The 15856-nt window shown below is 38.2% G+C and overlaps 1 protein-coding gene across 3 annotated transcripts in view; it reads right to left on the bottom strand.

Annotated features, from left to right (window-relative positions):
• The window catches only part of LOC100366304 (regulating synaptic membrane exocytosis protein 2-like), a 238080-nt gene that overhangs the window by 42081 nt on the left and 180143 nt on the right, over nt 1–15856 (bottom strand). The gene's annotated exons all lie outside the window — the stretch shown is intronic.

Below are 15856 nucleotides of genomic sequence, written 5' to 3'. Positions count from 1 at the left end.
TTAATGACAGTTCAGCGACCTCATGGTGAACACAACACGGAAGATATTTACCGATGTTTTAGTGCGATCTTTTGGCTTCGTAATTCATGGGAAAAAAGGCATGATTTTTTGTTTAATCTGCCCGATTTAGAAAAATGAATTAACGTACCGTCCCAAATGAGAATGTACCGGGTGGAATTTTTTGGGGAAAAAAACCAGAACGTCAATGACGTAGATGCTCATCCGGAATTTGGATATGAGAGTAGAAACTTTTAGCTGCTTTTGTTTTTTTATTTTCCTGTTAGTCTAGAATTGACATAGGAAAAATCAATGGTGCTGCGTAGATGGAGTCATCATTATGTGTAGTAAGCATCTGTACGAGTTAAAGTGTAGTAAGAAGACCTTCTAAGGTAAAGTGTGAATATAGGTCGTGTCCAGAAACTTTGACCATTTAGGGGGAAAGTAGGTGAAATAAAGGTTGTCAAATCAAATGAACCCTTATTAAAACAAGCGACCTGACGGTCACAATAGCTTCGCTGTTTCCGTAGAGCTTGGTAATGCTATCATGGTTATTGAAAAGGTTATTGAATGACTCTTACAGTGGATAAATGTAAATAGAGCTAAATGAACAAATCTAACAAAATCTATGCAAGGTATACAAACAAAGTGATTGTGTTTCAAGAAAAAGTCCAAAATAACATAAAATGACGCAACATAAAATGAACAAATCAGACAAAAAAGTTACAAAGCATTCAGGCTACCGGTTTTGAAGAAATCGAAAATTACATTTTTGACCAAAAATGACGAAATATTTGCCAAAAATAGAGAATTGAAGATATGGTCATGAAATGAACAAATCTAGTAGAGGTCTACCCAAAGTATATAATAAATATTGAAGCATTCGAGCTAGTCTGTGCATAGTCTATTTACTATGTTATTGTATAATAATAGTCTATTATTGCATAATAATAGTCTGATTAACTAGCATAGCACTATTTAGAAAAACAAAAAAAAACTTATTTTTGATGTAAAAACAAACTTTCAATCTAATGTTTTTGTTTTAAGGTGGAGATGCAGTTTACCTGACAGGTATTTTAATTGGTTAATTAGGAAACCAAGATGACCTCCCTTGTCCACAAAACTATATATTTTCGGAAAGCTTATTGTATGAATTTTAAAGTTTTGTTAGTATTTTATTTTTATGGACACTGTAGTTTGAAATATGCACAAAAATGTGCTTTTTTGGTCAAAAGTGATTTAAAAAAAATTAGCTTCTAAACCATGCTTCTGTTTCCTGTCAAAATTGGTTTATGTGTACATCTGTTTACTATGAAGAAAACGCGGTCTTGAAAACTGTCTACCAGTTGTCAATTTTGTAGGGCAGCAGCTCAAATTTCACTACTTCAAGTTTATGCATAAATTAACACCCAGGCTAGTTGTCTGTACGATTGCTGTAACACTATTCAACTACATACAATGCCCCGACGGCGTTTTGAAGATAAACACATTGTCAATCATTTGTGAAAATTTCAAAACAAAAGATCAAAGTGTCTACGAGCTATTTTTTTTTAAGTTCTGGAATGTGCACTAAAAAGAAGCTGAGATAATTGCTAATTTGCATAACAATTCACTCAGTAAGAAGTTTGCTAATGCTCATAATTAAAATGGCTGTTACAGTTTCAAATTTAAATGTATTATCGTTTTGTAAAAAGTTAAATACAGTGCATAATATGGAGATCCCGTCATTTCTTTTTTCCCCACCATGTTTTTTTTTATTATTTATGTACAGCCTTATGTAAATTTTGCTAAGCATTCAAAAGAGATAATTTTGCACCAGTTATCTATATTTTAAAATCGTTTTTTGAGTATGTTCCACTATTCACAATTCTACAAAATTTCAACAGTCCATAGCCAAGACTTTTTGGATAATAAAAAGCAAAAAAAAAAAAAAAATCCACTCCCAAGTGCCCACGAACCTGCATCAGTACCTTAATCAACTGTAAATTACAATCTACTAGTAATCTTTATGAGAAATTAGTTTTTATAATTTTAGTCTGACATTCAACATTCTAAAATTTAGGTCGATTATTTTCAGTCAGTTGAGTTTTAAATATGCATTAAAATACTGTAATAGTTGACAAACTAAAAAAAATAAAAATACAATGTACATGTATTACCATGTTTCAAAATTACAGTTTTCAAAAAGTAGAATCTAATAATAATAATAATAATAATATTTTATTAGCCTTTGGAGCGGCAAACAAAGAGAAGAAAACAACCAAATCATACATATTTGAAAAAGGAAAGAAGAAAAATCACATTAAATTCAAACTTTCTTTTCTATACTTATACAATTGAGTAATAAATACTCTAACTTCCTTGGATACAATATTCCCCAAATTATTGTTGACTTTCCACAATATGTCGCTAAAAAGTACATTAAACTTAAAATTAATTCCTCCAGAAAGAAAGTTATTAATAAGTGTTGGGTCTACTTCAAGGTTTTGAACTTTGTACATGAAATCTCCATAAAATTTGTGTCTTAAATGATAAGTTGCTTTGTATAAAAATAGAAAATGATAAATATCTTCTTTGTCATCATTACATCGCTTGCACATTCCATTCCCTTTATATTTGTCCCATGTTATTTTATTACCCTCTAAATCCAGTGAGTTAGATCTGACTTTAAAATACAGTGATATGCCATGATGATCAAGGGGATCATTTATATAGTTTTCTTTTTCCTTATTTCTTTTAACCCAACTGTAATGTTCCAGTGATTTCATATTAGATATTTGATCTGCAAACGTTTTTACTTCATTTTGTTCACTTATTTTATAAAAGCTTTTGAGCCAGTTTATATTGTTAGGTATGTTTAACCCATAGACATGGTCTAATCCGTTAGTTTCAAGTACTTTGTGCACATATGTTGGCCAATTCCAAGTAAGCTTACGGTTGTTTACATACGACTTGTGCAATTCTGTGAAAACAATTTTGGTCCATCTGGTGTTATTCATTTCTTGTAATCTGTTCAAATATTTAATTCGAAAAGTATCAAGGGTGTAGCTCAAATCAGCCCATCCTAAATCCCCTAATACAGCAGAGCAAGCAACATTTCTGTTGACTTTAAAAAGGAATTTGCCAAACTGATATTGCAGACTTTTTAACTTTTTCCTATCATCGTTATTTTCTAAAAACCATACACCACATCCATAGCTAATAGATGGTAAAATTATACTCTTCCACAATACATCACCATACTCAAACCTATTGTAACTATTGTGTTGATTGATGATGGCTTTACAATATGATATTAATTTCATCCCCTTCTTGTAAATTTCAGTAAATTGTGCATGGTCCTTTATAGTTTTAGAAATAACTATTCCCAAGTACTGACTGCTAATAAAATAATTATTTTATCACACTGCATGATGAATACTGAGGGCAAAAGTCACAGGAAGTACACATGCTGCCATGCTGAGTTGTTTTTTCAGGGAGCTTTCTTCTGCAACTCCGGGTTTTCAATATTCCGGAATCTTTTTTTGCATCATGCCTTTTATTGATGGTGATGTTCTGCGTTCGACACCGTAAACAACAACACCAGAGAATCAGTTAGTCCTTCGATAGATTTATTTCGGACACCAAGAGACAACAAGATGGTGGAGCAACAGTAAAGGTGACAGATTGAATTGAATCGACATGTTCGTATGATGATCACCTTTACATTTCCTACAGGTGAACGGCACTGTTTTACACCATGCTTGCCTAAACAGAGTTTATTACGTCTGACAATGTCTAAGTGGGATTCGCGTGGACTTACGGTTTGGCAATCGTTCGACGAATGCCGGCTTTTACAGTAGCTGCAGGGTCGCAGAAAAAGTCGTGATTTCGCTGATCGAGTTGCAGATTTACTGTAAGTGTTGAGTTGTGGGAGGCGGTGAATTTGATCCATGGTTGGCGGTCGTCGCTGGTGGGTTTGAAGGGCTGTGTTGAGTCGAACAGTGAAACGCGGATATTTCATGGCTGTTGTTTTGAATGGCCTGCGTCCCCATGTTGAACGCGGCGACTGATGAGGGGACATGTCCGGTTTGAGAATATTGTTTTCATGTCCGACGTTGAGAACACGTATTTCTTGAAGCATGCATTTACTTAGCGTGGCTAATGTCCAGTCCTTGTTACCGTTCGAACATATCAGTTGTTGTTGAAAATTAAGCGGTAGTTTTGACAACATCAGGATTTCAAAGCTCGTACTGTTGTTTCTAATGCGTCATGAAATTCCCGTAAACTTGTTGCATTGTAATCCGGTGGTGGTTGGGATGTACGTGAACTTTTGGATATCGGATATATGAGGGTCGTTGTGGACAGCGGCTTTGAAATTATCAATGAATTCAGCCCAAGTGAGATGTGAAATGTGGGTATTTCTAAATGCGACTTGTAGTGGGTTTGTTGATCCGGTTGTAGGGCGGCCATGTTGTGATCGAGGGGTGCGCTTGTTGGATGACTGGTTGTTGAAATCGAATAGTCTGGAATTCTTCGACAAACATCGAAAGTCGGGCGAAGCGGACGAGTATTTTGACTTCATATGACTCAGTCTCGGTAAATTCGGCGTGGTCTTCATCGTAATGATCGATGACTTGTTGGTCCGCGTTGACTAGCGCTGATAGCCGGTTGTTGACAGCTAATTTCCGTGCGAGTATTTCCCGGTACACGGCGTTTTTGTCATTGGCATCGGGGTACTGCGTGATTAGCTCTTCAATCGGTGTGAGGACGGCTTGTAGTTGTGCCTTGCTTTGTTCCTCCGTTGAATTAGTTGCGATGCTCTTGGCATAACGATGATTAACTTGAAAGTTGGGATGAATCGTGGATCTTCCCTGGAAGTTGACTGGTAGATGAATCAATCGACTCGCAGAATCCTGGTTTTTCGGCACCAATGTTGTGGGGATAGCCAAGAAGACCCACATGTGACCGCAATGATCCACCATTTTAAATTTCGTGATAACGAGTGCATTGTGGGAGAAATATTAACTGCGCATGTGTACAAGTAGAGCGCTGCTGGTTGCGCTAAGCATTCTGGGTAATTCCATTAGAAAACTTGTGGGGAAGGTTTTAAATCAAGAAAGAAAGAATGCACCCATTGACTGCCTAAATGAACTTTATTCTCTTAAAAACATACAGATATATCACAAATAGCTAACCTAGAATCAGTGAATGGCATCCTTATTCATGGATTTTGTAATTTTTGGACGACAGACGCCTTGCCATGGCATAGGCTCATCAGGCCTTAAGGCCGGATGAGCCAATAAATGTACCGGTACGTTTATTTGGGACAAGTAGCGTTCTGGGCAAGCTCTCCGAGTAGTGACATATTTTTAACTTCGCATTGGCATGATCAGTGGATTACGTAAATAAACCAACACTTTCAATGAGTACATGCCGATCCAACTAAACTTGAGGACGCATCTCATAGAACAATAGCTGTGGAAATCATAATGTAAATGTTGCAGAAATCAAGCATGGCGATAATGATTTTGAGCGAGGCAGAGTCTGGGAGTCTGGCAAGCGTCTCAGAGCAGCATTGCGCCGACACCACCACGACGTTTGAATCCCGGTGAGAGCACTGCAAACCTCTTAAATCACGAGGTAAACTTTCAATTTACACAATACATAATCAGTTCCTACAACAATAATAGAAAGGCAGTTTTTCTGGCTAAGCTCTCGGCAGGTTAGCAAGAGTTTCTCACGATCCCGCGACACAAACGATAATACAAAGTGTATAAATACCATAACAAGCACAGTTTCTTACCTTTGAAATTGACGAGACACAATTTTGTCCATATAAGCGTTGCGCAAATAAAGATACAATTCCGGGATACAATATCCTTACACAAAAACGACTGTGATTTCCACCAAGACGAGAACTGCGTTTGCATCATCAAAACTCGAATTAAACTCGGGTAATTTCGGGAAAAGTCGGATTTTCCAGCAGTTTTGAAGGAAAAATGTTAAAAATCAAAGAAAAACAGTGAAACTTTGAAAAATCAAATAAATAACTTGATGTGCATAATAGCACCATCAATTCCTGTCTCTGTACCAACTGTGAACTGAATTGGATCACACATGTGTGACAAAAAGCTGGTAACGTGAAACTGTGCACACATGGATGCACAGACACTACCCAAATTAATATCCAAGTCAGAGATATGGGTCTAAAACCACATTCATTAAAACAAAATGGCCGCCAGTCGGCCATTTTGAATCTTATCTGGAAAACAAAATTATTTGCATCAAGGTCCCATAATGTCTAATGTACAGTACAGTTCTCGCGGAAGCTTTGGCTTTTGTGGCATCATTGTCGCCTCAGCATCGCATCATTGTGGCATCAGCTTCGCGTCATTGACAATTGAAGCTGTGTTCGCCTAGCTTATTCTGTGGCATCATCGTGGCCTCAGCTTCGCGGTCTCATGGCATCACCATGGCATCAGCTTCAAAGTATTGTGACATGAGTATGACCTCATTATTTTCACATGGAAAGGCAGTAGAGTAAAAAAAAACATGTACAGAAGTTCGATATGTAATCGATTTGAAATTCAAGGCGGTAAGGGGAATAAAATATGACCAAGAGTAAAATGACATTTTAAAAATATATCTTGTTTAATTATTTAATATTTGTTGCAATATATGTATTGGGTACCAAAAACTTTGTGAAGTACATTGCAATCTGCAAGGTGACGAGTGTCATATTGACTGCAAGGAAAATCGTGATAAATTTAAATCACACAATGAAATCGTCGTTCGGATACAACGCAATTTGCTACACGAAATGAAACTGTTCTTGTTATAAAATTACCTTATTTTCGTTCATTTTATTTGCTGGTAAGAGAACAGATTCAGATTCCTCATTTCGGTGGTATTTTTCTGTGTTTCGTTTAGTGTTAGCAGAGTCCGATTCCATGCCCGGACTACTAGTACATGCAAAACACACGTACGTCGCCTGGTGCGTCGGCATAGTCGCCTGCCATCTTGATACAAAGTTCCAAAACAAGTGCATACATTTCTAACTATGATTGGATGGTTGTGGTGGAGTCGGTCTGGTAAAATTTTACATCCAATTTTCAAAATTAAGTCACGATCAGTGACCTAAGCTCGACCTATACGTACTTTAAAAGTATTCTCGCAAAAAATATTTTCGAATAAAAACGAGCCACGTGCCCTGTACAAAATTGAATAGCACTTGACATGCAGAAATAATTTATTGGACTTCAAAAAAAAACGTGTCCAGTGGTGCCCAGTCGATGAACAATTTGAAACCTATGATACACACAGAAGTCATTCGATACTGAATATCATCGACCCCAATCTGGTTTACCTTATTTCCCAAATTGCAAAACTGATTTGTATCTCAGCCCCGTTTTTTTTCTTTTTTTGAACTGAGGTCATATCCTGGCCGTTTGTCAAAATATACCGATGTTTTTTAGTGAATAATTGTGAAGCCTGTCACAGCACAAACAAACTATGTGAATCGACGCAGGAGATTAGATGGTACGACGACCCTTAAATTGGCGTCAAATATGCTTTGTTACAACATCATTGATTGGCTGAGAGTCACATTGATCGGAGCACACAACCTGGGTCACAGAACCATATTTGTCCGTATTATCAACGAGACTTTGCGAGAGAACCACACCCACACTTTCAACCATTTTTAGCGCGGAAGTTGCCAACAAATGTCGAAAAACTCGTGAATTTTATGGATTTGAATAAAATAAAGCTAGCGATTAGTAAGACTGGTTAATAATATACCCCCGATGCTCTTCGATTTTTTTAAAATTTTATTTCAAGGTGAGAAATGGATAACTGAAGTTCCATCGATTTCAAGGCGACTGTTTCACCGCGACAACTCTATGCCGTGTTGTAGTTTCGCGAGCTAAAACAAAAATATAGATATAATAAATAGTACCTACTTGTTTAATTATTTGGTTTTACAGCCCGCAAATTACGGGACATGATCCCCATGAATTACGATAAATAAATGCTGATTGTGTTGAATGACGGACGTCGGGATCGTTTGGAGAAACCAACGGGGATATTCCAAACAAATTATTGGGACACAGTCGGCAGACATTTCAAACAAATGAAATTATTAACGAAAGACAAGATTTTTACAGATATTTACGAACATACTGTCATACTAAATATATGCAAAATTGACAAATACACAAAGAGATATTAGGTTTTATTTTAGCCTTGGAAATATTTTCTTTCACTCAGTCCATGCGTGGGACTTCTATTTAGCTTCATGGTCCTTCGGCTTGTCTTCTCCTTGGGGGAAATAACAATAATTATACAAATCGTAAACTCAACACAATCAGGAAAAGAAACCCAGACAACCATGTCGTACTTCTGTTGAAATACATTTTGTAGCAGTGCGTCACGTCAGAATAAGTTGTTTAAAATAAAATAGTCAATCCCAGCCAAATCTAGGTCAAAGGGTCAGATTGTGTGCATATAATTATTGATAGTTAAAACAAAAAGTATTTGAACTTTTGACGGTTGTTCAACATCTATGCACGGTTACTAAACTAGTAACCATGATCTATGAAAACCAGAAAATTGTTAGTAGTCCGAATTTTTGCACAGTCGAAAATAAAGCGGAAATTCAACAAGCGGTCACAAAAGCGAGCGATTGAAAAGCGGAAGCGGACGAGTGCTTGGGCGAAATGAGTTCTGTACTTCTTTGTTTGATGAAGCGATGCTGATGCCACATTGTTGGCATAATGAGGCCACAATGAAGCGAAGCGACGCTGAAGCCATAACAATGCCATAATGATGCGATGCTGAAGCGAAGCTGATGCTGAAGTGAAGCCAAAGCTTCCGCGAGAACTGTACTGTATATACCAAGTTTGAACAAAATCCATTTGCCGAGAAATGCTTGATTTTGATGATTTTTAGCACAAAAATGGCCACCATTCGGCCATCTTGAATCCGATCATGGAACAAATTGACGTGCATATGTATAATATCATGTATGATGTATGTGTGAAGTTTGATTGTGATTGGTCCAGGCATTTCTAAAATACAGGTCCGGACACACGCATACACGCACACACACACGCACGCACGCACACACAGAGGTCAAAACATAAGTCCCCGTTTTCGGACTGCGTCCGAACGGGGACTAATTACCATATACCAAATATGGCAAGAAATAAGATAATTATCATATACCAAATATAGATAGGAACAAGCCATGCATGGCACAGTCCCCGTTAGTTATCAAATTTAAGATATAAAGTTTTGTTTATAGTAATATCGCTGGAATATAAACATGATGTATAATGAATATTAAAAATTTGAACATAATCAGTCAAAACAAGTCAGACATATGGGTCTGGAAACCCATTCATTAAAACAAAATGGCCACCGGACAGCCATTTTGAGTCTGATCTGAAAAATAAAATGACGTGCATCAGGAACCTGTAATGTCTAATGTATGTATCAAGTTTGAACGAAATCCATCCATAAATGCTTGATATTTGACGATTTTTTAGCACAAAAATGACAACCATTCGGCCATTTTGAATAGGATTGTCAAACCAATATATATTTCTATCTATGACATGATGTATAATGAATATTTAAAATTTGAACATAATCAGTCAAAACAAGTTGGAAATATGGGTCTAGAAGCCCATTCTTTAAAACAAAATGGCTGCCAGTCGGCCATTTTGAATGTTATCTGAAAAACAAAATTATTTGCATCAAGGTCCCATAATGTCTAATGTATATATCAAGTTTGATTTTTATGATTTTTTAGTACAAAAATGGCCGCCATTCGGCCATCTTGTATCAGATCGTGAAACAAATTGACGTGCATATGTATGATATCATGTATGATGTATGTGTGAAGTTTGTTTGTGATTGGTCCAGGCATTTCTAAGATACAGGTCCGGACGCACGCACGGAGGTCAAAACATAAGTCCCCATTTTCGGACTTCGTCCGAACGGGGACTAACAAGCTCCAAAAATCCAAGCTCCCAAAAATAGATGACTAAGTAATTATCATATTTTAAATATAGATAGCCAATGAGCAAATTATAATAGCCCAAATATAGATAGCAATAAGATAATTATCATATCTCAAATATGAATGGAATAAGTTGATTATAAACACAAACAAGCAGCCTGTCGGCTGAGATAGCTCCGCTGTTAGCAATGCACATGGCAATTAAAGAACAGAAGATATCATTAGAAAATGAACAAATCTGAGAGAGGTCCACATGTAGTACCTATATGTATAATATATCAAAGCAATTGGACTTGCGGTTTTCAACAAGAAGTCGAAAATATCACTTTTTACCAAAAATTACAAAAATATTCATCAAAATTAGAGAATTAAAGATATCATTATGAAATGAACAAATCTGAGAGAGGTCCACATGTAGTACCTATTTATGTAATATCAAAGCAATTGGACTTGCGGTTTTCAACAAGAAGTCGAAAATATCACTTTTTACCAAAAATTACAAAAATATTCACTGAAATTAGAGAATTAAAGATATCATTACAAAATGAACAAATGTGAGAGAGGTCCACATGTAGTACCTATATATGTAATATCAAAGCAATTGGACTTGTGGTTTTCAACAAGAAGTCGAAAATATCACTTTTTACCAAAAATTACAAAAATATTCACCAAAATTAGAGAATTAAAGATATCATTACAAAATGAACAAATCTGAGAGAGGTCCACATGTAGTACCTATATATGTAATATCAAAGCAATTGCACTTGCGGTTTTCAACAAGAAGTCGAAAATATCACTTTTTACTAAAAATGACAAAAATATTCACCAAAATTAGAAAATTGAAGATATCATCATGAAATGAACACATCTGAGAGAGGTCTACCCAAGGTACATATACACCAAGTATCAAAGCATTCAGGCTTGTAGTTTTCAAGAAGAAGTCGAAAAAGTAAAACATTGACACGGACGACGGAGGACAATCACTCATATGATAAGCTCCGCTCGACAAAGTCGACAGCGGAGCTAAAAAGAAGCTATATTTAATTCACGAGTTTTCAGGAAATTTTTTTTTCACAGAAAGATAAATGATATGATTAAACATATTTACCATAATCATATTTTTAATGAATGTCAGCTATACTATGACATATGCTAATTAGCATATTCGAAATATTGAATCGCTGTTTTTGAATCAATAAAATTGAAAGAAATATAAACAAACTATTTGGGAATACAAGTTTTGACATGTGACTATTTCAAGTGGGCAAAGCACAACTTATTCCTATAAAATAATGCTAGATGGTCAAATAAATACGTCAATTATTTACGTCAGTTATCTTTCCAAGTTATATTATCAGTATACACTGACTTATATAAACATCAATAAAAGTCAATTATTTATAATTCATAGACATGAAAACATTATTTGTAATACAAACAGCAGAAGTAAAAGAAAAATAAGCAATTTTAATGTCAGTGTGAAACTGACACCAACTGTTTAGGAATATTGTGCCAAAATAAAATGATCCCAGATGGTGACCTTCATGCAGGAGAATACAACTATGTATCTAGACAAATGGTAGTGTAAATTATGACAAGTTATTAATAGACACCGGTAAATGAGAGGGTAGGGAAAATAATACGGTATGATACATCAAATAACAGAAAATGCTACAGCAATAGAGTCCATAATGGCAGGCATACTTGGTCACTCGTTGTTTAAAGCTTTTTCGTAAACTCTTTTGTTTTCTTGTCAATTTTTCAATGCAGGTGACATCTAAAAGATTAGGAAAACTGCGACTAGAAGTGCAGAAAAACATGGAAGATAAGAAGGTGCAAGTCATTGCATGCAGTATGTGGGCGAGTATACTAAGTGGTGCATAATAGAATAACTTAGCAATAACAAAATAAATTATCATACTCTGAGAACATCCAGGACCAAATTTGCTCTCCTAACTCTCTGCGTATTTGTCCCATCATATGGAAAGTGAAACAAGGCCTTCATATGAAAGACTTTGAGTAACATCCAGAGTACATGTAAATAATACACTACCAGCCACAGTAGCAATTTAATGCTATTTCTAGGGAATCAAATCTTAGACCACTTAGGTAACTTAAATAAATGAGCCATATTCAAGATGTACATTCACCAGATAACAAACCGCAATTTCACACCTGATATATATATAAATATCACCACATGGCCATACTGACTACCTGGCATATCACCACACGGACATACTGACTACCTGGCATATCACCACATGGCCATACTGACTACCTGGCATATCACCACACGGACACACTGACTACCTGGCATATCACCACACGGACATACTGACTACCTGGCATATCACCACACGGACATACTGACTACCTGGCATATCACCACATGGCCATACTGACTACCTGGCATATCACCACACGGACACACTGACTACCTAGCATATCACCACATGGACATACTGACTACCTGGCATATCACCACACGGACACACTGACTACCTGGCATATCACCACACGGACATACTGACTACCTGGCATATCACAACATGGCCATACTGACTACCTGGCATATCACCACACGGACATAATGACTACCTGGCATATCACCACACGGACATACTGACTACCTGGCATATCACCACATGGACATACTGACTACCTTGCATATCACAACATGGCCATACTGACTACCTGGCATATCACCACACGGACATAATGACTACCTGGCATATCACCACATGGACACACTGACTACCTTGCATATCACCACATGGACACACTGACTACCTGGCACATCACCACATGGACATACTGACTACCTGGCATATCACCACATGGACACACTGACTACCTTGCATATCACCACATGGACATACTGACTACCTGGCATATCACCACATGGCCATACTGACTACCTGGCATATCACCACACGGACATACTGACTACCTGGCATATCACCACATGGACACACTGACTACCTGGCATATCACCACATGGACATACTGACTACCTGGCATATCACCATATGAACACACTGACTACCTGGCACATCACCACATGGCCATACTGACTACCTGGCATATCACCACATGGACACACTGACTACCTGGCATATCACCACATGGACATACTGACTACCTGGCATATCACCACACGGACATAATGACTACCTGGCATATCACCACATGGACATACTGACTACCTGGCATATCACCACACGGACATAATGACTACCTGGCATATCACCATATGAACACACTGACTACCTGGCATATCACCACATGGATACACTGACTACCTGGCATATCACCACACGGACATAATGACTACCTGGCATATCACCATATGAACACACTGACTACCTGGCACATCACCACATGGACATACTGACTACCTGGCATATCACCACAAGGACATACTGACTACCTTGCATATCACCTCATGGACACACTGACTACCTGGCATATCACCACATGGACACACTGACTACCTGGCATATCACCACATGTACATACTGACTACCTGGCATATCACCATATGAACACACTGACTACCTGGCATATCACCACTAGGACATACTGACTACCTTGCATATCACGACAGGGACATAGTGACTACCATGCATATCACCACATGGACATACTGACTACCTGGCATATCACAACATGGACATACTGGCTACCTTGCATATCACCACATGGACATACTGACTACCTGGCATATCACCACATGGACATACTGACTACCTGGCATATCACGACATGGACATACTGGCTACCTTGCATATCACCACATGGACATACTGACTACCTGGCACATCACCACATGGACACACTGACTACCTTGCATATCACCACATGGACATACTGACTACCTGGCATATCACCACATGGACATACTGACTACCTGGCATATCACCACACAGACATACTGACTACCTTGCACATCACCACATGGCCATACTGAGTACCTGGCATATCACCACACGGACATACTGACTACCTGGCATATCACCACATGGACATACTGACTACCTGGCATATCACCACATGGACATACTGAGTACCTGGCATATCACCACATGGACATACTGACTACCTGGCACATCACTACATGGCCATATTGACTACCTGGCATATCACCACATGGACATACTGACTACCTTGCATATCACCACATGGACATACTGACTACCTGGCATATCACCACAAGGACATACTGACTACCTTGCATATCACCTCATGGACACACTGACTACCTGGCATATCACCACATGGACACACTGACTACCTGGCATATCACCACATGTACATACTGACTACCTGGCATATCACCATATGAACACACTGACTACCTGGCATATCACCACTAGGACATACTGACTACCTTGCATATCACGACAGGGACATAGTGACTACCATGCATATCACCACATGGACATACTGACTACCTGGCATATCACAACATGGACATACTGGCTACCTTGCATATCACCACATGGACATACTGACTACCTGGCATATCACCACATGGACATACTGACTACCTGGCATATCACGACATGGACATACTGGCTACCTTGCATATCACCACATGGACATACTGACTACCTGGCACATCACCACATGGACACACTGACTACCTGGCATATCACCACATGGACATACTGACTACCTGGCATATCACCACACAGACATACTGACTACCTTGCACATCACCACATGGCCATACTGAGTACCTGGCATATCACCACACGGACATACTGACTACCTGGCATATCACCACATGGACATACTGACTACCTGGCATATCACCACATGGACATACTGAGTACCTGGCATATCACCACATGGACATACTGACTACCTGGCACATCACTACATGGCCATATTGACTACCTGGCATATCACCACATGGACATACTGACTACCTTGCATATCACCACATGGACATACTGACTACCTGGCACATCACCACATGGCCATATTGACTACCTGGCATATCACCACATGGACATACTGACTACCTGGCACATCCAGTGTTCGAAATTAACGTCGGTCCGTCGGCCTCACGCCGACAGTGGGTGTAAAGGGCCTAGAGCTGTGAAAGACCATCAGTCCTTGTGGCGGACCATAAATTTATATTTAAAAAGAACGTTCCATTATTTAGTATGATTGTAAGACCAAATATATAATAAATATCGATAGTACCGGAAACTCCAGAATTGTTTCAAAATTGCGTTTTCTTGCACGTTTGATCAACAAATGGCATCACTCATCGACCTATCATACGAGTCATAATTCAAGCTTGCTGAATGATCGCGAAATGCGCCGAACGTGGAAACTGTAACAAACGATCTGATTGGTTGTAGGCCGATCAAGCCTCCGATTGAAACAAATAGAATTCGCGCTTACATTTTATGTTCCGCCATCTTTGATTTTCATCGAACACGCTGGTATTAACAGTTGCAGAGTTACGTCTACATCGAAGTATGTGGCGATATTTAAACTGCCAGGAGCCTGCTGCTAAACGCGTGAAACTATACAAGGAAGGCATGACAAACAGCAAGAATTCGAACGGTCTAGGCGTAAAACACGTACATTCCAATTTAGCTGGCAGGCGGAGTTCAAAGACTGGTTACTTTTTGATATAACAACAAGGCGATGTATTGCCGGCCTTGTCGAGGATCCTACGGTCAGCTGTCGGTTAGTAAGATTGTGAACACGATGCAAAGTACATGTCGGATTCAGAGTCGGCTAGTGATCATGTTTTTTCTGAAGATTTTGATGAGTTTAGTGACGATGAAAGACATGATGATGACCTCTTTGAGGCTACAGATAATATAT

The sequence above is a fragment of the Saccoglossus kowalevskii genome, chromosome 14, assembly GCF_978046115.1.
Source record: "Saccoglossus kowalevskii chromosome 14, keSacKowa6.1, whole genome shotgun sequence".
Taxonomy (NCBI): Eukaryota; Metazoa; Hemichordata; class Enteropneusta; family Harrimaniidae; genus Saccoglossus; species Saccoglossus kowalevskii.
Note: the sequence above shows the minus strand (reverse complement) of the source record. Positions and strands in the feature narration are given on the sequence as shown.